Here is a 24467-nt window from a genome sequence, read left to right on the forward strand (position 1 = left end):
TTGTTCATTTTGAAGCTACACCCTTCATGATTTCATAGACTTCACTTCAGCCTTCCTGGATATTTGCTCCAGGTTAATTACTGTAATTTTTATGTGTGTGTGTGTGTGTGTGTATAAACTTCTTTCTAATTGTGTTTTAAGTTCTTCCCAAAACAAGGCCCTGGGAATCCCCAAGTTGAAATACACCCTTGGGCTTGGTCTATTGCTATCTTGTATTCATACTTGGATATTCATTCACAAACATTAAACTCCAGGAAAGAAGATGTGACAAAACAGGACTCCCTCCTTCATGGCATGAGTCATTGGCTGGTTTCAGAGTAGATGGTGGCCAGTGGGGAAAACACACAGGAACTTTTCCTTGGAATTGAGGCAGGATGAAAAGGGCCTGCTGTGTATATCACCATCTTTTCCCTGACACTTCCCCTTCAGTTTCCAAGAATATAACAGTAAATAACCTTTGAAGATGGGCTTCCAAGGTGGCTCAATGGTAAAGAATCTGCCTGATCATGCAGGAGCTACTTGAGATGCAGCTTTGATTCCTGGGTCAGGAAGATCACATAAGGGAGGAAATGGAAACCCACTCCAGTATTCTTGCCTGGAAAATTCCACAGACAGAGGAGCCTGGCGGGCTTACTCCATGGGGTCACAAAGAGTTGGAGAGTTGGACATGACTGAGCGACCAAGCATGCATGCAACATTTGAAGATACTGGGTAACATTACATGAAACAAAAACACACGCTCCCGATGTACTGAGCTTTCAGAGATTCTGGGTTCCGTTCACCTGCCCAGTGAGCTGAGTGTTGTGTTTGCCTCCATAACCAGGTGAGCCCACCTCCTTGAGGAAGCCGACTCTATTCTTGGTAGCACGGTGGGCCTCTGAGAGTTGGAAAGGGCGCAAGAACCCTGAAACCACCTGAAAATTCTTCCCTGGGAAGGCAATTGTATGAATGAAATCTTCCAAGCAAATGACACCAAACTTCCCCCAGTGCTACTCAATCATTCTGCTGTCTGTCAGAGGGACGCTTTTATTCTTGACCTTGGCTTGTCTGTGTTTCAAGTTAAGTTCCCGAACAGACTTTACATTTGGAAATCCCAGGGTCAAATAAGGGTTTCCCTGGTGGCTCAAAGAGTAAAGAATCCTCCTGCAATGCAGAAGACCTGGGTTTGATCCCTGGGTCAGGAAGATCCCCTGGAGAAGGGAATGCAACCCACTCCAGTATTCTTGCCTGGTGCATCTTATGGACAGTGGAGCCTGGCAGGCCACATCCATGGGGTCACAAAGAGTTGGACACAACTGGGCACACACTCATACACAGGTCACATGAAGTTCCACTATTCCAAACTGAGTTTATGGTATGAAAGGTTACTTTCACAAAGACCACTGAAAATCTTATTCAGGCAAAGTCTTGCAGTGATCCTCAGCACTAGTTAATTTACCCCATTAACCCTTTGGATGTCTAGAACAAAGGTCACGAAATGTTTATCTGGGACTTCCAAGCCATGGAGTTTCACTTCTGTCTAAGTCACACTCTGTTATGCAGCGCTACCAAGAATCATTTAGGAACCCTGATGCCTAAACTTGAGCTCTTTTCATTTCTTCTGCTTCTTCTTTTTTGCAAAAGTACCTGCTTTTCTTGGGTAGCTTTGAGGGCCTGATATGTCTTCTTCTTTCTAGGCAACTTTCTGGAACCAAAAGGATCTCTGTTTTACTCTTCCTCCGCCATCTTTCTAATGTTGCCGCTACTGCTCATGCGCAGCCCCAGTGCCTTAACTAACCCTAGAGAGGTCGGATGGGAGCGGCAGGGAGGCTCATGAGGGAGGGGGATACATATATAATTATGACTGATTCAGGTTGTTCTACAGCAGAAACTGACACAACATTGTAAAGCACTTATCCTTCAAGTAAAAAAAATTTTTTAATAAATAAAAGATAACCACATTAGGAGAGGGCATGATACTTACCAGAAAAAGATTTTCCACATTAAACCATCCTTTTTTAAAAACTGTATATTGGTTATACAAGCCTGTGTCATAAATTTAACAAAATTATTCATTCCTATAAAAATTTCTTTTAAAAAAAATCATACTATTTTATCCTCAGAAAGTAGCATCAGCTTGTACCACACAATAAGAAAAAAAAAAAAATAGCATTAAATGGACATCTTGAAAATAAGAATGCATGCTTTTAGACCAGGCACTCTTCAGGTTTTCCTCTTTCTTCTTCACCCTATTCCCTCTCTTCTTCCATTTTCCTTCCTTTGTTCATCTCCATTTCCCCTCTGCTTTCCAACTGCCAGTGAGAGATGGGACTGGACTTTCTAAATTCTTGTAGAGTAATCATGGGTTTTAAGTTTGCTGATGGCTTTTCTAGAATGAGGATATAGGCAGCGTGGAGCACAGACTGGGAAGGTAGGCTCATGCTCCCAGGTTCTGCTGCTGCTGCTGCTAAGTCACTTTAGTCGTGTCCAACTCTGTGTGACCCCATAGACAGAAGCCCACCAGGCTCCCCCGTCCCTGGGATTCTCCAGGCAAGAACACTGGAGTGGGTTGCCATTTCCTTCTCCAATGTGTGAAAGTGAAAAGTGAAAGTGAAGTTGCTCAGTCGTGTCTGACCCTTAGCGACCCCATGGACTGCAGCCTACCAGGCTCCTCCATCCATGGGATTCTCTAGGCAAGAGTACTGGAGTGGCTTGCCATTGCCTTCTCCGGCTCCCAGGTTCTAAATATCACCAAATCAGAAGAGAATTGCATTTGTGAAATCGGATAGAAACTCTTTTTATCTTTTAACAACCCCCTACACCATTCTTAGCACCAAATGCAAAAAAAGGATGAGAGAAAGGGCAAGAGTATTTATCAGAGAGGGGACTCTCTGCAGGGACGTTATAAGAAGCATGAAGAAAGAGTGAATTAGCTTTCAATTAACAGTGCTAAATACACAAAGGAAAGGCTAGGGAAAGCCTGCATCTAACCGTAAAGAAGGCTGGGGAATGTTATCTAGCTACGTGTCCAAATGAAGAATTTGGGGCGGGTGGGAAACAGTCAATCTGTTCCACAGTGACTTAGGCCCACTTTTTAGCTAGGTGACTTGATCTAGTACACAAGCCTTAAAGGCAACAATTCAAATATATGAATTTACTAAACACAAATTGCAACATGTGCCATACATTTTGCCTCATGTGCCATGTATCTTTGGAAAGAATGGTCTGTTTTGCTATTATAAAGAACCATTCTGACACAAACTGCTGAATCATTATGTGCAATGAAGGAGTTTCATCCCTGGATTAGGTTACTTATAAGCTAACAGGTAGAAGAGAAAAGCTCAGCCACAGAATAAAAACACAGATGTAGAACACCATCATGCTATGCTTTATGCAAACACAGAAACCCCTCCCACAGGAAGAGGCGGGGCGGGGGGTGGGGGAGGAGAGACAGAAAGGAAATGTACACAAGGAATTGAACCAAATCAAATGTTTTGGGATATGCTTGACTACCTGCCCTGAAGAAGAATGAGATGAATTCATAAGATTTGTCTGGCCTGGTCTCACAGTCAATAACTGTTAAAACTTTGTCAGGCCTAACATGGATGACATCATAGAGGGCAAATGAAGATCATTTCCTTCTACAGTGATTGGTCCTTGAGGTTTGTTTATACACCCAGCTGCCTGGGCCTTGTTGTAAGTAACCAGATAGCATAGGTTTGAAACAGGCTTTCCATTTGCATCACTGGGCAATGAGTGCAACCAACAGGAAGCCCAGTGACTGAGATAACTTGTTTTAATTGAAATCAATACCAACACAGGCAAAATCTGCCTGGAATGGCAGTGCTATGCTCTGATGGAAGATTTTCATGGTCTCTGCCAATGATAACTATAATCAAGAATGAACTATTAACTTCAGTGGTGACATATAGTGCTTTCCAAGAGGAAAGAAAATTTTTTTGGACCAGTGACAGTTCTCAATACAGAAAAAAAAATTTTTTTTACTTCTTCAAGTCACTATTAGGTCTTAGTCCCAGACTCAAGGTCAATTCCAATTTGAGTTTCCATTAAATGGAAAGAGACAATTAGCCACCCTAGTCTCTCTTTTGCCAATTCTTCTCCATTCTTTCTTTTCTACTTTCACCCAATGAAAGAGAGAATGGTGAAAAAGAGAATAATTATGACAATTCTTTTCCATGTGCAGGGCTGTGTTCTACTGCAGGGAACAGCAAACTTTCTTTATAAAAGGCCAGATGGTAAATATTTTAGGCTTTATGAGCCATACCATCTTGATTGTGTCTATTCAGCTCTGCCTATGTTATGCAGACACATAGATAATATGTAATAAATAGATGTCCTTGTGGTTCAGTAAAACTTTATTTGTAAAACAATCAGCAAGCCAGATTTGGCCTATGGACCATAGTTTATGGACATAGTTATGGATAATAGAGTTTATATGTTACTTATTCTCACTGAGGAGAGTATTACTATTCTTATTTTATAGATGAAATTAGCACTCCCCAAAAAACTTTCACTCTAGTTATGGGTGAAGCTGTGTGCAACACCAAAGGTGAATCTAACATCGAAGCAACCTATACTTTCCAGTTTTGCCTCTCTACTGCCTGACTGAAGAAGGCAGTCAGGTAGCCTGGGCAATAGCAGAAACTGCACCCCTGAGCCTGATTACGAATTGTAGCTACTGGTTTGAAAAGTTGCCCAATTTTTGTCATGGTGATCCAGTGTTGTTAATGTTGTTTAGTTTCTAAGTTGTGTCTGACTCTCTGTGATCCTGTAGACTTCAGCAGGCCAGGCTCCTGTCCTCCACTATACCTCAGAGTTTGCTTAAATTCATGTCCATTGAGTCAGTGATGCTATCTAACCATCTCATCCTCTCTTTTCCCCTTCTTTTGCCTTCAAGCTTCCCCAGGAGCATGATCTTTTCCAATGAGTCCGCTCTTCACATCAAGTAATCAAAGTATTGGTACTTCAGCATCAGTCCTTCCAATGAATATTCAAGGTTGATTTACGGGTTTGATCTCCTTACAGTCCAAGGGAATCTAAAGAGTCTTCTCTAGCACCACAATTTGAAAACATCAATTCTTTGGTGCTCAGCCTTCTTTATGGATCAACTCTCACATCCATACATGACTATATACATCTTTGTTGGCAAAATGATGTCTCTGCTGTTTAATATGCTCTCTAGGTTGGTCATAGCTTTTCTTCCAAGGAGCGAGCATCTTTCAATTTCATGGCTGAAGTCACCATCCACAGTGATTTTGGAGCCCAAGAAAATAAAATCTGTTACTGCTTCCACTTTTGCACCATTTGCCATGAAATGATGGGACCAGATGCCATGATCTTAGTTTTTTGAATGTTGAGTTTTAAGTCAGCTTTTTCACTCTCCTCTTTCACCCTCATCAAGAGGCTCTTTAGTTCCATTTCATTTTCTGCCATTAGAATGGTGTCATCTGCATATCTAAGGTTGTTGATATTTCTCCTGGCAATCTTGATTCCAGTTCGTGATTCATCCAGCCCAGCATTTTGCATGATGTACTCTGCATAGAAGTCAAATAAGCAGGGTGACAATATACAGTCCTGACATACTCCTTTCCCTATTTGAAACTAGTCCATTGTTCCATGTTTGGTTCTAACTGTTGCTTCTTGACCTGCATACAGGTTTCTCAGGAGATAAATAAGGTGGTCTGATATTCCCATCTCTTTAAGAATTTTCCACAGTATGTTGTGATCCACAGTCAAAGGTTTTAGCATAGTCAATGAAGCAGAAGTAGATGTTTTTCTGGAATTCCCTAGCTTTCTCCATTATCCAAAGAATGTTGGCAATTTGATCTCTCTGGTTTTTCTGTCTTTTTTAAACCCAGTTTTTACATCTGGAAGTTCTTAGTTCATACTGCTAAAGTCTAGCTTGAAGGATTCTGAACATAACTTTACTAGCATATGAAATGAGCACAATTATTTGGTAGCTAGAACATTCTTCGGTATTGCTGTTCTTTGGCATTAGAATGAAAAATGATATTTTCCAGTCCTGTGGCCACTGCTGAGTTCTCCATATTTGCTGACATGTTAACTGCAATGCTTTAACAGCATCTCTTTAAGGGTTTGAAATAGCTCAGTTCTAATTCCATCACCTCCACTAGCTTTGTTCATGGTGGTGCTTCCTAAGTCCCACTTGACTTCATAGTCTAGGATGTCTGGCTCTAGATGAAGGACACCAGCATGATTATCTGGATCAATAAGACCTTTTTTATATAATTCTTCTGTGTATTCTTGCCACTGCTTCTTAATATCTTCTGCTTCTGTTAGGTCCTTACTGTTTCTGTCCTTGATTATGCCCATCCTTGCATGAAATGTTCCCTTGGTATCTCTAATTTTCTTGAAGAGATCTCTAGTCTTTCCCATTCTATTGTTTTCCTTTATTTCTTTGCACTGTTTCTTTAAGAAGGCCTTCTTATCTCTCCTTCTATTCTCTGGAACTCTGCATCCAGTTTGGCCTATCTTTCCCTTTCTCCCTTGCTTTTTGCTTCCCTTTTTTCCTCCGTTACATGTACAGCCTCCTCAGACAACCAGTTTGCCTTCTTGAATTTTTTGCGGGGAGAGATGGTTTTGGTCACCACCTCTTGTACAGTGTTACAAATCTCCATCCATAGTTTTTCAGGCACTCTCTCTACCAGATCTGATCCCTTTTATCTACCCATCACCTCTACTGTATAATCATAAGGGATTTGATTTACATCATACTTGAATGGTCTAGTACTTCCCAAGTGGCTTGGTAGTAAAGAATCAGCCTGCCAAGCAGGAGACGCAGGTTTGATCCCTAGGTGGGGAAGATCCCCTGGAGAAGGAAATGGGAACCCACTCCAGTATTCTTGCCTGAGAAATCCCATGGACAGAGGAGCCTGGCATGCTACAGTTCATGGGGTCACAAAGAATCAGACACAACTTCACAACTAAACAGCAGATCCATTGTTGACCTAACCCATTTTTTCATGAAACAAGGTGTATAAAAAGTCACATGCCACCAAAAACAAGCACTGTCAGAGCATATAAACCTTTAAAGATTTTTTTTGCTCATGATGGCCCCTGTGACCTCAACTCCAATGTAAAAAGTCAAGCATTGGGCCAGACTTGAAGGATATTTGAGCATTACTTTGGTATTATACAAATACCATTTTTATAGCACCTATGTGTTTAATGCCTACCAGCAGGGTGAAAATTGAGAGTATATGTATCCCTAGAGTTTTGCACAACACCTGACACATAGAAAGTTCTCAAGAAATATTGAGCCATGTCTTCATGGATTACTGAGGTAATAAAATATATTTATTATAAATAAAAATATAATATGCAGTTGCAATACATATTATAATAATTATATTATATTATTATAATTAGTATATATCATAATTACATGTAATATTATTCTATTACATGTAATTATAATTACATATTACAATATATAAATAAATTAAAGGTTTTTATAAGCAGTGTAATAGAAGTAAGGTATTATGCCTGCTTTCTGTAAGCTGACACACCAATAGAAAAGAAGAGACACACATTGTTGTTGGCCCTGCATTATTGCTGAGGAGTAAAAAGTGCTCTAGTTGTTCAGAAGAGAACAGAAAGCTTAATTCTCTCTCTTCTGTAGGCATAGCTTCATAAAGGAGATGACATGGAAGTTGGTCCTTGGAACTGAGTAAGATAAGTTAGGAGGAGATGTTGGAGGAAGGGCATCTTGGGCAAAGGAGACATGGTGAGCAAAGCCAGAGAGATGGGGAAAGGTGGGGCATGTTAGAAGAGAAGCTGTTTGGTCTGACTACAGCACTGAGCAGGAAGGGGGAATAATGAAAGATATGCCAGAAAGATACTGCAAGGAGATCAAACCACCAGTCAATCCTAGAGGAAATCAACCCTGAATATTCATTGGAGGGACTGATGTTGAAGATGAAGCTCCAATACTTTGGCTACCTGATGTGAGAGCCAACTCATTAGAAAAGACCCTGATGCTGGGAAAGATTGAAGACAGGAGGGAAAGGGGACGACAGAGGATGAGATGGTTGGATGGCATCACCAACTCAATGGACATGAGTTTGAGCAAGCTCCAGGAGTTGGTGAAGGACAGGGAAGCCTGGCGTGCTGCAGCCCATGGGATCACAAAGAGTCGGACATGACTGAGGGACTGAGCAACAGCAACAAAGGCCAGAAAGATGAGGCTGGAAGAAAGTAGGACTTAAATCATAGTAGAAGAGTTCTGAAATAGAGACTAATAATGAGAAATACATTTCCAAACAGAAAAACAGTTGAGAGTTTTCCATTTTCTCCAAAAAGCAGAGTTATTTTCCTAACTGAAAATGACATTGACAGAATAAGAAATGGTCCTGAACTGTAATAAAGTAAAAAAAAAAAAAAAATTATAGTCTGAAGGTAGAGGAAATGATGTCATGAAACCACTCATCTGTAAAGTTACCATGTTTTTTATTTGCTAAATATGTGAATTTGCATCTATTCTATCATTGTCTCAAGAGAATTAGGAGGATTAGTTAAGAGGAACTATAACCTCATGCAGTAGGAACTGAATCTAAAGTTTTCTCATTGTTGTATTCCCAGCACCTAACACAGTGCCTGATATGAAGCAGATGTCAAATAAATGTTTAAAGAAGTGAATAAAGTCATACTGCCCTTCACATTCATAAAAACAAGCATCTTTTTGGGGTTTATTTCTAGGTTTAGGAAATTACATGTCAGTTATTTGAAAGCCAACTAGGAAATTCACCAAAAAATAAAATTTCTATCTAAACACCCAGCAAAACAACAAACACTGCTTAGGTTGAGACCCTTGCTTTAATTTTAGTGTTGACTGACAAAAGAACAAATTAAACCTAGGTTCTTATTTTAAAGCCAAATTCCTTTGAATTTAGCCATATGTGAGAGACCCGTGTAGTCCATTATTTTTTGGTAACTACAAATAATTTTAACTTAGAAGGAATCCTATGTTTAAATTAAAAACGTGATCATCAGCCTCCTGACTGTTCTTCCAACGCACGCCCATTGCCCACTCCTGTCTGACCTACTCTGCTCCCAAGTTATCTTCTTCAAGTATGGTCTTGATTTTAGCATTTTGTAATCCCAAATGAATGGGTCAATTTAAATGGAAACATTTGCAAAATTTTACTAGCAATCTCCTAGCAAGAATATTGCAACAACAGAAGGTAAATTATGGCCTGCAGCCTAGAGGGTTTTCATGGGAATTCCTGTGTCTGTCTGGGCTAGTCTCTGGGGTCTAGACTGAGGAAAATCACTCCCTACATTTGCTAATCACTGAAGCTAAAGCAGGATTTCCGTGCCAAGTAGGCAAAGCATAATCCTTAGAGACACTCCTGCCTCTGAGTGAGATGATGAAACCCCCAGATGGTGGCTTGTTATTTTCTACAGCACAGGCAGGTGTCCAGGGTCAACTAGGCATGAACCTGAAGCATGAGAATGGTCCAGAGCTGAATAGTAAATGCAGGGTTTTTCTTTTCCTTTTCTTTTCTCTTCTATCTTTTGTTTTCTCCTCTTGTTTGTTTTCTGTTTTTAGCTATTGTTTGTACTCAGAGAACATTTCTTGGTGGTAATGGTCACAGTGGTGGTAGATGGCATCACGTTGCCTTACAGGAAACAGCTAGCTTCTGAGGTTATTGCAGTAGTTCTCTCTGAGCAGTAGGCTTCCAAAAGTGGAGGTGGAAATTAAATGGCATTTACGTAGCAAAACTGTAGGGATAATTAGTAATTCGACACACAGCCGTTCAGGGCAAGGTCAATGGGAGGAGTAACATAGCATCATATGACAACCATTTAATGGGCTGTGTGAAATGAGTGGGTGGTCTAGGCTCAGCTCTGCCCAGGTACTTGTTCCCACACTCCTAGGCTCTGGGAACAGTCAACTGCACACAAAGAGTCACACATACAGCTCTGACTGGATCAAGTTAGCCACCAAAGCCCCATTAGACCAGAGGCTGGAGTCCTGTCTGGTTAAAAAAGTCATTCAATGAAGCTACAAATGCATGACATTTTAAGTGTACTGACCTAACTAAATTATACCAGTTGGTATAATTTTTCGGCTTAATAGTTTTTCCATTTCTTTGCCACAACATTGTGAAAAGAACTGGGCAGAGTCATGCTAATCCTGCGGAAAATGAGATGTTTGGATAGAGAAAAGTCAGAAAGTCTTCCTATTGAAGGTTTCAGTTCAGTTCAGTCACTCAGTCGTGTCTGACTCTCTGCGACCCCATGAATCACAGCACGCCAGGCCTCCCTGTCCATCACCAACTCCCAGAGTTCACTCAAACTCATGTCCACAGAGTCGGTGATGCCATCCAGCCATCTCATTCTCTGTTGTCCCCTTCTCCTCCCGCCCCCAACCTTTCCTAGCATCAGAGTCTTTTCCAGTGAGCTGCAAAAAATTTAAAATGTCCTTCCATTCATGAGCAAGGTTTCACAGTACCCTGACACCATGAGAATTCATCAGAGAGTTGGGTGGAGCTCAACCAACACTAATTATGAACTTTTCACTTCTCCTTCACCTCAACTGATTCTTGAGAGTGTCCATTTCCAATAATGCCAAGCCTTTCGTTAACAGTAGAGATCATTCTTCTTGTATTCAGTGCAAACCAATTAAACAAGCAGGAAGAGTAAAAACTTACGTCGTCATGCTAAGAATTTCTACAAACACTTTTTTTCTATATTTTTTATAGATATTTGATGCAACTGACATTTGTCACAAACCTACTGTGTCCTATTATAGAAACCATCTATCCTATGCTCTGGGTTCGATCTAAAGAAAGCCTAAGCATAGGTCAACACATAAATAGTTTTCAAATTCTTTACAACATGTGTCAACAAACTTTTCTTATAAAAGTCCAGATAGTAAATACTTTCAGCTTCAGGGGTCAAACACATTTTATTCTCTGCACAACTACTCACCTCTGCTTTGTAGCCTGAAGGCAGCTATGTACAATATACTGATGAGTGGGTTCAGCTGTGTACCAATAAAACTTTATTTTAAAACCAAGCACCCGGACAGTGGATTGTAATACAAAGTTACCCAAATGTCAAACTGAGAGGGAAAGAAAAACAACCAAAGTTTACTATTTTACTGAAAACATAATCTGACTTCTTTCAGTCATTCTTGTTCAGTCGTTAAGTCATGCCTGACTGTTTGTGACCCCATGGACTGCAGCACACCAGGCTCCTCTCTCCTCCACTGTCTCCTGGAGTTTGCTCAAATGCATGTCCATTGAGTCGGTGATGCTATCTAACCATCTCCTCCTCTGCCACCCCCTTGTCCTTTGCCTTCAATCTCTCCCAGCATCAGTTCCAGGAAGTTGGCTCTTTGCATCAGGTGGCCAAAGTACTGGAGCTCCAGCTTCAGCATCAGTTCTTCCAATGAATATTCAGGGTTGATTTCCTTTAGGATTGACTGGTTTCTTTACTTTGCAGTCCAAGGGACTCATAAGAGTCTTCTCTCTTTCAGTCACAGCTATGAAGAATTAATCTCCTTAGTCAGATGTAGAAGCAGCTTCAGAGTCAGAGTGTTTTATTAATTCATGATTTATGCTTTACCTAACTTTCAAACTTTATTTTTTTGGGCTCCAAAATCACTGCAGATGCTGATTGCAGCCATGAAATTAAAAGACACTTGCTCCTTGGAAGGAAAGTTATGACCAACCTTGATAGTATATTAAAAAGCAGAGACATTACTTTGCCAACCAAGGTCCGTCTAGTCAAGGCAATGGTTTTTCCCGTGGTCATGTATGGATGTGAGAGTTGGACTGCGAAGAAAGCTGATCGCCGAAGAATCGATGCTTTTGAACTGTGGTGTTGGAGAAGATTCTTGAGAGTCCCTTATACTGCAAGGAGATCCAACCAGTCCATTCTAAAGGAGATCAATCCTGGATGTTCATTGGAGAGACTGATGCTAAAGCTGAAACTGCAATACTTTGGCCACCTCATGCGACGAGTTGACTCACTGGAAAAGACTCTGATGCTGGGAAAGGCTGGGGGCGGGAGGAGAAGGGGACGACAGAGAATGAGATGGCTGGATGGCATCACCGACTCTGTGGACAGGAGTTTGAGTGTACTCCGGGAGTTGGTGATGGACAGGGAGGCCTGGCGTGCTGTGATTCATGGAGTCGCGGAGAGTCAGACAGGACTGAGCGACTGAACTGGACTGAACTTAACTGAACTGAACTTTCAAAAAAAAAGTCCCAAGTGGCTGTCACTGGGAATACATACATATAGATTCATTTGCATGGTGTAGGCAAAGAGACTTGTCCAACTAATGCAATTCTAGGTAGAATTATGTCATTAATTGGAAATTCAGCTGAGACAAAAATTTGGCTTCCTTTAACATTTAGTTAAGATGGAGACTTTGTCAGGCTTGAGCAGACAAAGATAGTGAGGGAAGAGGGCTTCTCAGGAAATGAGCAAATCAAATCATGAGTCAACAGAGAAAATACTCTTTAAGACAGAGCATGAGCGAAACTTAGTGTCAAATCATAGTATTATGCCTCATTAAAGAGGAGAAAACAGGGAAAAAAAATTTTAAACCCTAATAACCTCAAATATGCAGATGACACCACCCTTATGGCAGAAAGTGAAGAGGAACTCAAAGGCCTCTTGAAGAAAGTGAGAGGAGAGTGAAAAGTTTGGCTTGAAGCTCAACATTCAGAAAACAAAGATCATGGCATCTGGTCCCATCACTTCATGGGAAACAGGTGGGAAAACAGTGGAAACAGTGTCAGACTTTATATTTTTGGGCTCCAAAATCACTGTGGATGCTGATTGCAGCCAGGAAATTGAAAGACACTTACTCCTTGGAAGGAAAGTTATGACCAGCCTAGATAACATATTAAAAAGTAGAAACATTACTTTGCCAACAAAGATCCGTTTAGTCAAGGCTATGGTTTTTCCTGTGGTCATGTATGGATGTGAGAGTTGGACTGTGAAGAAAGCTGATCGCCGAAGAATTGATGCTTTTGAACTGTGGTGCTGGAGAAGACTCTTGAGAGTCCCTTGTACTGCAAGGAGATCCAACCAGTCCATTCTAAAGGAGATCAATCCTGGGTGTTCATTGGAAGGATTGATGCTAAAGCTGAAACTCCAATACTTTGGCCACCTCATGTGAAGAGTTGACTCACTGGAAAAGAGTCTGATGCTGGGAGGGATTGGGGGTGGGAGGAGACGGGGACGATAGAGAATGAGATGGCTGGATGGCATCACCGTCTCTGTGGACATGAGTTTGAGTGAACTCCGGGAGTTGGTGATGGACAGGGAGGCCTGGCGTGCTGTGATTCATGGGGTCGCAAAGAGTCGGACACAACTGAGCGACTGAACTGAACTGAACTGAACTGAACATTTGTAGAGAAATTACTATATGCCTAACATGGTATTAATAAATAATTTAAAATGAGCTATCTATTCAATTTTTTTAATACTCCAAAGTAAGTATGCTTATCTATGTATTACAGGGGAGAAAAAAGATTTTCCTTAAATGTACATTCTAGTACCCCTTAGATTTGGAATCTGAACCCAGCTCTCTCTAGTTCCAAAGAATATGGCTTCCTGTCATACAGCACTGCTTCATGAGCATAAAATAACAGCATTTTGCCTATCTTAAGTCAAGAATCCTCTTGCATCTTCCTAATTCTTTTAACCTATAATATGCTCTTCTTGTTTGTTCATTGTTGAATCAAATCATGGTCAATATAACCTTAATCAAAACCCAATCCTATGATTGGTATGTAGTTCCTTGGGTTTGAAGTTAACTAGCCCACTAGACGGAGAAGTCAATGGCAAGCCACTCCAGTACTCTTACCTAGAAAATCCCATGGATGGAGGAGCCTGGTAGGCTGCAGTCCATGGGGTTGCTAAGGGTCGGACACGACTGAGCGACTTCATTTTCACTTTTCACTTTCACACATTGGAGAAGGAAATGGCAACCCACTCCAGTGTTCTTGCCTGGAGAATCCCAGGGATGGGGGAGCCTGGTGGGCTTCCATCTATGGGGTCACACAGAGTCGGACACGACTGAATTGACTTAGCAGCAGCAGCAGCAGCCCACTAGAGATCAAAGAATAGGTCATGTGTCAAAAACTATATTCCCCCTCCTTTCTCAGTTAACTGAGGCTGGCTTTCAAATAATTCATAACTCTCATGCATTTAGCTACCAATTAGTCCTGAGAGTATAATAAAGAAAAAGGATAACATTTACTGTGTCTTAAGTATGTACCAGTCAGTGTGACTTCATTCAGAATTCTTTGATGATCGTATTAGGAGAGTAGGACTGTATCTCCATTTTACATAAACTCTCTCTCACTAAGAGTCAGGATAATCTGCTCTGGGTCACCCAACTGGTAAACAACAGAGCTGAGATTCAAACCCACATCTTGTTAAGTTACTTCTAAATACAGACCTTAGAGAAAAATCACATGGATATTTTTCCTGATAAGCAGGAAAGCAATCTTCCTGATGAGACTTCCAGTTAGAAAGGTACTTTCTTTCAGTACCTGAATGCACTTTTGACCCCCAGGAAAGGAGTTTGAGGAAGAGTAAACAGTAGTATTCATTCTTCCTGCTATCTCAAGAGCCCCTACAGAAATTAGGAGCCAAAAGTAGTAGGAAAAAAAAAAAGAAAAAGAAAAAAAGAGAAGGGACAGACATTGTTGAAGGAGAAACAGAATCGGCTTGGTAATAAAGTCTTTTTAGAAATGTGCTTTGAAGAATTTAAAAGTATGTACATGTTGCTCCAAAAGTGATCAAAAGTAAAATTCAAATACTGTACTTGCCAGTATTTTTATTTTACTCATATAAAGATAGAATTTGTACAAAATATAAAAGTAAATAAGAGTTCTTTGTTTCATTTCTCAACAACCAGCTTCCTAGAGCACCTCATAATAGGTTTTTCAATGTCATGAACACAGGAATCCATGGCTTTATACTAAAGTTCAGAAAGCCCACATTCTATATGCACTTATCTAAGATTCTGAGTCAAATGACAAACTGTGCATTTTATTCCCAAGTAGGAACATTCCAGTTTTCTCCGAATTGTTACACATATATTGTCCTTTCAGTCTTTCCTTACAACAGAGTACGGTGACAAATCTCTTTGCCTATATGGAATCAAGATATGATTCTTAAACAACAAAGACTGTAATTGTATTAGCAGCACAATGAGTCATCCTATCACTTATATCCTGAATAAACGTGAGATGCATCTGTTGAAATGGAATCCGTGGGCTCCCTTTAATGGGCCAAATGTCTCCAAGGACAGAATAGTGGGAGGAAGTGATCCAGCTGCTCAGACTACAAATCTTTTGTCCTTGAAAGAAAAATCAGGGAAGCATCCTGTAGAAAAAAATAATTGTATGCACTTTACCTTGGGAAAAGATTAACAAAGCTTAGTTAGAGCGCTAGTCATTTGACTATTTCTCTTTCTATTATTCCTCATAATAGGTATGGCAAGAGTGAATTTTCCTCCCTGATGTGTTTCTAAAATTGTGATTTTCAAATTTCTTCAAGGATACTTCAGGGGGCCAAAAGAGAGGCCCTATCCACTCCCATTGCTTCTGCAAAGCACACAAACACACACACACACACACACACCACATAAAAAAAAAAAATCTCACCAAATGAATGGAAAGAAGAGTATAGTAGATAAGCTACCAAGGGACAAGATGAAGCAAATGTTCCTTGGTGTGAAAAAAAAGAAAAAACACAGCATAAAAATCACTGCATAAAATAGAGACATCTCAGCACTTTAAAGCTGCTCAGGGCCACTCTGAATGGCCCTGTGCTGTGCTGTGTGCTGTGCTCAGTCACTTCAGTCATGCCTGACTCTGCGATTCTGTGGATTATAGTCTGTCAGGCTCCTCTGTCCATGGGATTCTCTAGGCAAGAAAACCAGAGTGGGTGATCTGAAAATGCCCTTGGACCAGGGCAAGGCTAGCTTGTAAAAGGAAAGAGGCTTTTCTTCATGAGAGAATGTTGGCCTAGGGGTTGGGCGGGAAAGGAAAAAGGGCCTATCTGAGAAATGGAATATTTCCTACCATACCAGTAAAGAAGGATGTCACAATCATCAGCAGTTGCAGCCACCATGGATGGTGCGCTGGTGAGCCCTGAGGGAACTCAAGATGGAAAGAATATCTGCCATCTGGCAGCCACCAGGCTGCAGTCACTCCCCATGGTGAACCCTGAGGAAACTCAGGATGTGAAACCTCAGGAAACTTGCCCCAGATAGCTGAGGTACATATCACAAGAATGATTTCACTGAGCCCAGACTCTTGCATTTTCCTATACATAGAAAAGCACTAAATTCCTTAACTTGAGATACCTAATTTTCTTTAATTAACATCATCTTTTGCTGTTTGACTACCTGCACTTTCTTGTAAAACTTCTATATAACCTAGCTCCCCCCACCCTCACCACCTCCCCACCCCTGCCCTCCACCACCTCCTTGAAGCAGTTCTCTCAGGGTTACTTGAGATGCTGTCTCCAGGCCTGAAGTCATAGAGTGAAGTGAAAGTCACTCAGTCATTCCAACTCTTTGTGACCACACGGACTATACAATCCATGGAATTCTCCAGGTCAGAATACTGGAATGGGTAGCCTTTGCCTTCAACAGGGGATCTTCCCAACCCAGAGATCAAGTTATAAAAATTTCTCACCACATAAGACATAACTCTCAACTTTTAGACTGTGAACATTTTTTTAAGCCCACATATTCTACAGTTGAAAGGGAGCTTGCACAATAGTTGCTCCAAGTTTCCTAGGGTTGACACTCCTTCCTGTCATTCTCACTGCCCCCAACATCACTGATGTAGGCGAAGAAGGCCATCATCTAGAATCTTCAGGAAGATCGTGACATTGCTTGCCTTGACCCTCCCATGCATGCCCCTGAGAGAGGAAACCTCAAAGGACAAAGGACACATTAGAAAAGCTGTGCCTCACAAGTCACTTATCTTGCTCTGAGAAGGTCAGGCTTCATTACTTCTCCTATTCTGTCAAAAGCAATAAAGAAAAGAGGGAGGGAGCCCAACACTGCTGAGGAAAGGGAGTGGCAGAGGCACCACTGAAGATGACAGAGTAGTCCTGGCAAAGGCCCTGGCAATTGCTGAATGTGCATAGAGGTGCCTGCCTTGGTGTAAGCAGCAGAAAAATAAATACCAGGCAAGCTTAGCAGCTGGGATCAGTGGCAGACAGCAAGAGCATGCAAGGGAGTAAAGCAGACTCTGACCAGTGTGTGCAGGATATACCCAAGGAATCGCACTCTCCTTGCTGTGAGTAAAGATGAACTGGGAAATGCATAAAGGATCACCTAGGGATTTCATGATTGAAATTAGCCACTGAAAAGACTGGGGACCTCTTGGGAGTTTTGTTAACAGCAGGAAGATCATTATCATCACATCTTAATGAACATTTATTGGACATTTGCTTTGGCCCAAGCACTGTGGTAAACCCTATGCATGCTTTTTCCCTTTAGTCCCCATAACAACTCTGTATGGTACACCCTGTACTTCCCTAGAGTGGTATGACCATTTTGCAAAAAAGGAAAGGGAACCACTTGTAAAGTTAAGAATATTGCCCAAGGTTACATAGCTGGCAAATGAGAGAGTGAAGACTGGTTCTCAGCCCTGTCTTATTTCAAAGGTAGACGCTTTAAATAATGGTAAAGTACTAACAGCAGCCCTGTTTTGGCTCTCTCCTTGGGGTTTTTATGTACATTCATATTCGTCCATCATTCATATAACAAAGACTTATGAGAACCTACTAAGTGCCAGGCCCAAGGCTGTGCTCAGCATTGGTGAAACATTTATGAAAATGTCAGCAGAGTCCCACATCTTTGGGAACTTTCAGTTTAGCAAAGGAGACATATATCAGTCAGATAGTTGTACACATAAATACAAAATTACATCTGTGATAAATGTTATGCAGGATTTTGAAGCACATAACAAGGGTCTTTGCATAATCTGCAGGTTCCCTACAAAAGGCACCAGTGAGCTGACAATGGAAGAATGAGTAGAAAATAACTAGGTTTTAACCTAGTGGAGCTGAGAAAAGCATCTTATCTGGTCCTAAAGACCTGTGGGGGAAAGGGAATTGAACCTAGTGGAGGAAATAATTTTTTAAAAAGACGGTGATAGTATTGTGACTACAGAAAGAGAGATAAAGGGTCTACAGAGGATAATAGGAGAGTCTTGCACAGGTTTCAGTGTTGATAGGAAGGATTGTGTTGTGTGTTAGTCGCTCAGTCATATCTTACTCTTTGCATTCGTATGGACTGTAGCCCACCAGGCTCCTATATCCATGGGATTCTCCAGGCAAGAATACTGGAGTGGGTTGCCATTTCCTTCTCCAGGAAACCTTCCCCACCCAGGGACTGAACCTGGGTCTCCTACATTGCAGGCAGATTCTTTACTATCTGAGCCACAAGGGAAGCCCAGGAGGGATTGAGTAATGATAAATAGTCAACACTTATCTCACTGGTTGTATGCAAGACAATGTTCTTTACATATATTTACTCATTTAATTTTTCTTATTAGCCTCTGCAGATGAGGTATTTATTGTTATCATTTTACAGATAAAGAAATGGAAGCAAAGAGTTTAAGGAACTGGCCCAGATAGTACAAGTCAGAGCTACAGTGTTCTTGTTCTTAATCAATATAGACTCTTAATTCTATCTCTTAAAGAAAAGGGGGTAAATATATTAGAAAAAGTATGATCAATAGGTTAAGATAATAGTTCTTAAATACCAGTGTACATGAAAATAAACAAGTGTGCCCATTTAAATTCAGATATCCATGCTCTCTCCACTCCTAGGTTTCTGAATCAATAGGTCCAGTCTTTTTTCAGTATTTAATCCAAATAATTCCAATGTAAGTGCTCCAGGGACAAAACCTAAAGAAACACTGCTTTGCTTTAACAACTAGGAAGGGTAGCTGCAGATGTAGGAAGTTTGGTGTGTTTGGTAGAGGAGCTTGGGGACGTTTCTCTCCAATGGCCTCAATGTATTCTGTGAAGTATAATAGAGCACCCATAAGCGGTATAAGACCAACGCAGGTGTCATTTGAAAGACCCTGCTTAACTATGAAACAATTGAGAACAATCCATCCTTGGCTTTGAGAACCACTGCCCCAGTGAGTTGCTCCATTTCTTGTCCATTCTGGTCCCAAGAGTGGCTAAAGACCCTATGTCTGTAGCTCAAGCAATTGCAGGAAGGATTGTATAGTCTAAGGGTGAAACAAAGTAGGACTTTGGGGGACGTGGGACATTCCATGCCCCCTGTTTCTTGTTTGTAGGGAGCAGCCTTCAGCCTTCATGGCCTTCCCTGAGTTCTTAAGAGCAGATTGAAACAGTTGCTAATCAGAGGAGCCTGAGGATGTAGAGACAAGAAAGGAGCAGCCAAGAAATGATAGTGCAGTCTTGGGGCAGAGTCCTGGCTCTGCCTCAGGAATACATGTAACAATATCTTTGGACATTTCTGTAGAGCTAAGAAAGAAGTGAAAGTGTTAGTTGCTCAGTTGTGTCCAACTCTTTGCAACCCCATGGACTGTGCCCCACCAGGCTCCTCTATCCATGGGATTCTCCAGGCAAGAATACTGGAGTATGTTGCCATTCCCTTCTCCAGGGGATCTTCCTGACCCAGGGATCGAACCTGGGTCTCCTGCAGAACCCAGGTCTCCTGTATTACAGGCCAATTCTTTACCATCTGAGCCATAGGGAAGCAAACCCTCAAAAATTGAAAGATAGTAGTGTTCTTCATTTCAGATTAAAGGAACCAAAGAAGCTTTTCAAGAGACCACCTGAGGTCAGATTAAAGGAGTCACAAAAACTCATGGAAACATCTAAGGCCCAATTAAAAGCATGCACACACCCTAATCCTTATCAGCAATCTGCCCTTGAACCACTGCTATAAAACTCCTCACCAAATCATCCCAAGTTGGGGCACACAGTTTTGAGAGGCACGAGCCTGCTGTGTACTCCTTTGTCTGGCAAAGTAATAAAGATATTCTTTTCTACTTCATCTAAAGCTCCATCTCTGAGGTTTGAGTCAGCACTGGTGCAAAGAGGCTGAGTTTTCAGCATCGAGAGAGCAGTTGGAAGGCCAGATGATTGAAGAAAGACTAGACGTAGAACAGAAATAAACTAAATCAGCCAAGGACAGCTGCAGGCTCGAGGTCCTACAAGAAGGAACCAATAAAACCCAGAAGAGGAAAAGATGTACTTATGGCTGAAAGGGAAGTAAATGGAGACTTGGTTTATATAGTGTCCTGGGTTGCAATGGGCATTGTTTAAAACTTCTTTTATAACAGAATTATTTCCCAGAACTTTCTACTGCGCCTCTCTGAACACTGATATGAACATCTGAAAAACTGACAGGGACAAGGGGGAACATCTGTGGTCTGCAATTTTCACAGCTAATGGACTTTCCCTGACTCTTGTGAAGTGAAGTGAAGGTCGCTCAGTCGTGTCCGATTCTTTACGACCCCATGGCCTACACAGTCCATGGAATTCTCTAGGCCAGAATACTGGGGTGGGTAGCCTTTCCCTTCTCCAGGGTCTCTGACTCTTACATCACCAGAAAACACAAACCAACACGTGCTGTAAGGATGTAACCAGTAGTAGGGAAAACATTCATTATCAGGAAGAATTGTCCAACTCCTAAGGATTCAGCTATAGAAGAGAAAACATTCTGTTCAATGACTTTACTTCTTTCAATGGATTGTCCTCATTGCTTATTTCAATTACCCCAAGAAGCAAATGAAAACTGGAGTCAGATTTCAAGTTCAGGCACCCCTCAACTAGCTGTATATTTCACAATATATAATCCACATGAACCCAAAAGTGTTCCTTAGCTAACCAGTTCCACTGCCTCCTCCTCTTTACCCAGAAATAACTTCCCCAGCACCTTTAACTGGAAGAAAATGCTTATCTTGAATTTAACCTTGTAACCCTTCAGCCTGCACCATGAACTTAAATAGTCAACATTCAGAAGCCTTCCATTTTCTGGTTCCAAATGTAAGGAGTTTGGAAGTCCCCACTCTGTCCTAATAAAAGTATAAAGCTAAACACATTGAAGAAGTAGCAACTCTTCTCGTATTGATAAGAGGGTGGAAGATAGAGCAAAAGGCTGCTGTTAAGATTGGAGAGATGGGCTTCCCTGGTATCTCAGCAGGAGACAGAGGAGACTCAAGTTCAATCCTTGAGTCAGGAAGATCCCCTAGAAGCGGAAATGGTAATTCATTTCAGTATTCTTGTCTGGATAATCCCATGGACAGAGGAACCTGGCAGGCTACAGTCTGTGGGGTCACCAAGAGTCAGACATGACTGAGCGACTGAGCACACACGCACAGGTGTGAAGAGACGGGTGAACATGGAGTCACGGCTCACAGGAGCAGAGACTTTGGAACAAACACCACCAAGGGGGGTTCCCCAGCCAGTACGGGGGCAGGAAACCTGAGCTGTAAATAACGAACTCCTGCAGGCTCCATGTGGACAACTCTGAGAGTTAAAACCTTGAGGGGGACCCAGTCACAGGAGGAGCCCCACAATATCGCGAGAAGTAAAAGGGACACCCTGTGAAAGTGACCTGGGCACAACAGGTAATATCTCCCTCTCTCCACTCCTCCTGAGTTGAGGGGAAGAGGACAAACTTCATTACTAAGTTGAACTAGAGACAGAACCTCCCTGGGTAACCAGGGGAGAATGTCCATGAACTGAGGCCAAGCTGAAGCTGCCATCCCTGGCTTCGTGGGCAGTCAGCCCACCCTTTTGGAAGTGCCTCAGACAGGACTCTGTTGTGTCTCTCCAGCAAGGAAGCTTCTGTAGGTCGTGGTGTCTCCTGCCCTGCCACCAGGAGAACGGCCAGAGCTCAGTCATCTGTGCCCCTCATCCTGTCAAGGGGAAGAGTCAGAGAATTCTCATTTAAAAAACCTCAACAGAGCTGATGGAAAACAGGAGAAGAAAGAAGAAAACTGCAGAACAGTCCCAAGGATTGTAGGAAATAATTTAAATAAACATTACATAATTTATATATACAAATAATACATATACCTAATACATATTATATATAACATATCATAAATATATATGGATATATACATCTATGTATATGTGGATGTGTATATTTTACATATATATGTGTGTATTTTATAGAGAGAGACAAACATATACATACATTTTTATAGAGAGAAGGAAATGGCAGCCCACACCAATATTCTTGCCTGGAGAATTCCATGGACAGAGGAGCCTTATGGGCTACGGTTCAGGGGTCGCAAAGAGTCTGACATGACTTAGCAACTAAATAGCAACATACATATGTATTACATATGCATATAAAATATTGCCCTTCCTCCCACCCAACACATATGGGCTCTGACTTTTTAGTGCATAACCAAAATACTCAAGAGAATTAAAATTGAAACCACAGAGCAGGTCTCTAGCAGAATGGGTGGATGTTGTCAAAACTTGATTTTCAAGTCCAAGTTTAAAAGCTGATCCAGTCCATGGTAGACAGATGCCTCAGGAAAAAAATGATTTGGCAATAGCTTCCAACATCCTTCCATCTCCAAACACACAAGTTCAACAACCCACACTGTTCCCTGATTCTTCCTCCAAATAGGAAGAAACACTTCTGGTAAGACATCTGTTTTAGCTCCCAAATGCCCTCAAAACACATTGAACAGCCTAGGACCTGCCTGCTGGGAGGAGGTCAGAGTAGCAGGGAGCATGCTTGGGAGCACTTTGTGCCCAAAAGCACCTGGCTTTTGAAGTTTGGAAAACTTCACCCATAGCACATTGATTTTCATATGCTTTGATCCTTCAAAAGATATGGAAAGGGTAAATTTCCCTCCCCAAAGTAAGGAGAGGGAAGGAGTTAAGAGAGGGAAGGAGTTAAGAGACGTACACATTTTCCTGTCACCACAAATAATCCTCTCATGACCAGTGCAGCCTGCAGCAAAGTCCTGTGTGCCTGCAGCTGAAAAGAGAAAACTCTTGGCTTTCTTTATGATAATAACAGTACCAGTAGAAGTAAGTGTGCTTGCATTGTGTTATGTCTTCCTGCTGCTACTGCTAAGTCACTTCAGTCGTGTCCGACTCTGTGTGACCCCATAGACGGAAGCCCACCAGGCTCCCCGTCCCTGGGATTCTCCAGGCAAGAACACTGGAGTGGGTTGCCATTTCCTTCTCCAATGTGTGAAAGTGAAAAGTGAAAGTGAAGTCGCTCAGTCGTGTCCGACCCTTAGCGACCCCACGGACTGAAGCCTACCAGGCTCCTCCATCCATGGGATTTTCTAGGCAATAGTACTGGAGTGTCTTGCCATTGCCTTCTCCGTATGTCTTCCTAGATGAATGAAAAGGTCCTGCTTTAAAATGCAGAATGACAGTGCCTGTTCGAAGCAAGCATGGTTTTTCTTCTATTTTTGTTATCCTCTATCTCAGAAAAGCCCAACTTGTGTTCTGTCTTCACTGGCTGGACTATGGTGGTACTGTCAGAACACATATTTAACTAAAGGCAAAAATCACCAATGCAAATTGCTGGTATTTAAGTAGTTCTAAATGAAAGACTTCTCCCACAGGATTGTATTTTAGAAGCTTAATATGACTTAAGTGAAACTAGCTAAAAATAGAGACCATAAAGACCCAATGCTCCTGGAATGCTCATCAATGTCTGTCTAGTAGTTGAGATTTAAGACTCTCAGCAGCCTACCTCCATCACCTTTTCTAGACAGTACTTTCATTTCTTCAAATCAGGCACTCTTCTGCAGTCATGTCAAGCTTCTTCTGTCCTCCTATTCACCATGAATTTATTGCCTCACTGACTCTTCTTGATCTGTCTCCTAGCCTTTATCATTGTGATTCTAACCAGCATCAATCAAGAATCAGCTCCTGGCTCCTTGTGAATCTGAGATTTTAGATCACTTGATTTTCCCTTCCCTGACTTCTATTGTACTCTCTTTTGCATGTAATTAATTGACCTTTCAAACTATCCTGCTCCCTAGTTATCAGCACTATACCAGCAATTGTTTCCTTTAAATAGAGTGTACTGTATTATACAAGCAATTGTTTCCTCAACTATATGTAAACAGATATGTCAACAATAAAAAAATCTTGTATGTTGTATAAAAAGAAAACATTTTAATGGATAGAGGAAGACAGATGGGAGTGAAATTTTTGATGGGTGATCAGGGAAAACATTGAAAGTACATTTGAAATGAACTAAGTGAGCCAGATGTACAAAGTAATGGGGAGAAGAAATGTGAAGATGATGTCAATGGCAAGTCAAAAAGATCTGAGAGCAAACAAGCAAGTGATCCTGAGAGGAACAACAACAGCAAAAACTGGTGCACAATGGAGAAAGTGATCCTGACGAATTCAGAAAGACAGACAGTGGGAGACTGTGGGGATTCAAGCTGGCTGCATATGGAGTTTGGGCT

At 41.5% G+C, this 24467-nt stretch overlaps 1 long non-coding RNA gene and 1 pseudogene across 1 annotated transcript in view; both read right to left on the reverse strand.

Annotated features, from left to right (window-relative positions):
* LOC148777551 (uncharacterized) overlaps positions 1-24467 on the reverse strand; it is a 136938-nt gene that overhangs the window by 53646 nt on the left and 58825 nt on the right. The gene's annotated exons all lie outside the window — the stretch shown is intronic.
* On the reverse strand, positions 759-10684 carry LOC129535614 (large ribosomal subunit protein uL30-like; annotated as a pseudogene).

Source organism: Moschus berezovskii, chromosome 6 (assembly GCF_049115385.1).
Source record: "Moschus berezovskii isolate FMDL1 chromosome 6, NW_MosBer_1.0, whole genome shotgun sequence".
In the NCBI taxonomy this organism is placed as follows: domain Eukaryota; kingdom Metazoa; phylum Chordata; class Mammalia; order Artiodactyla; family Moschidae; genus Moschus; species Moschus berezovskii.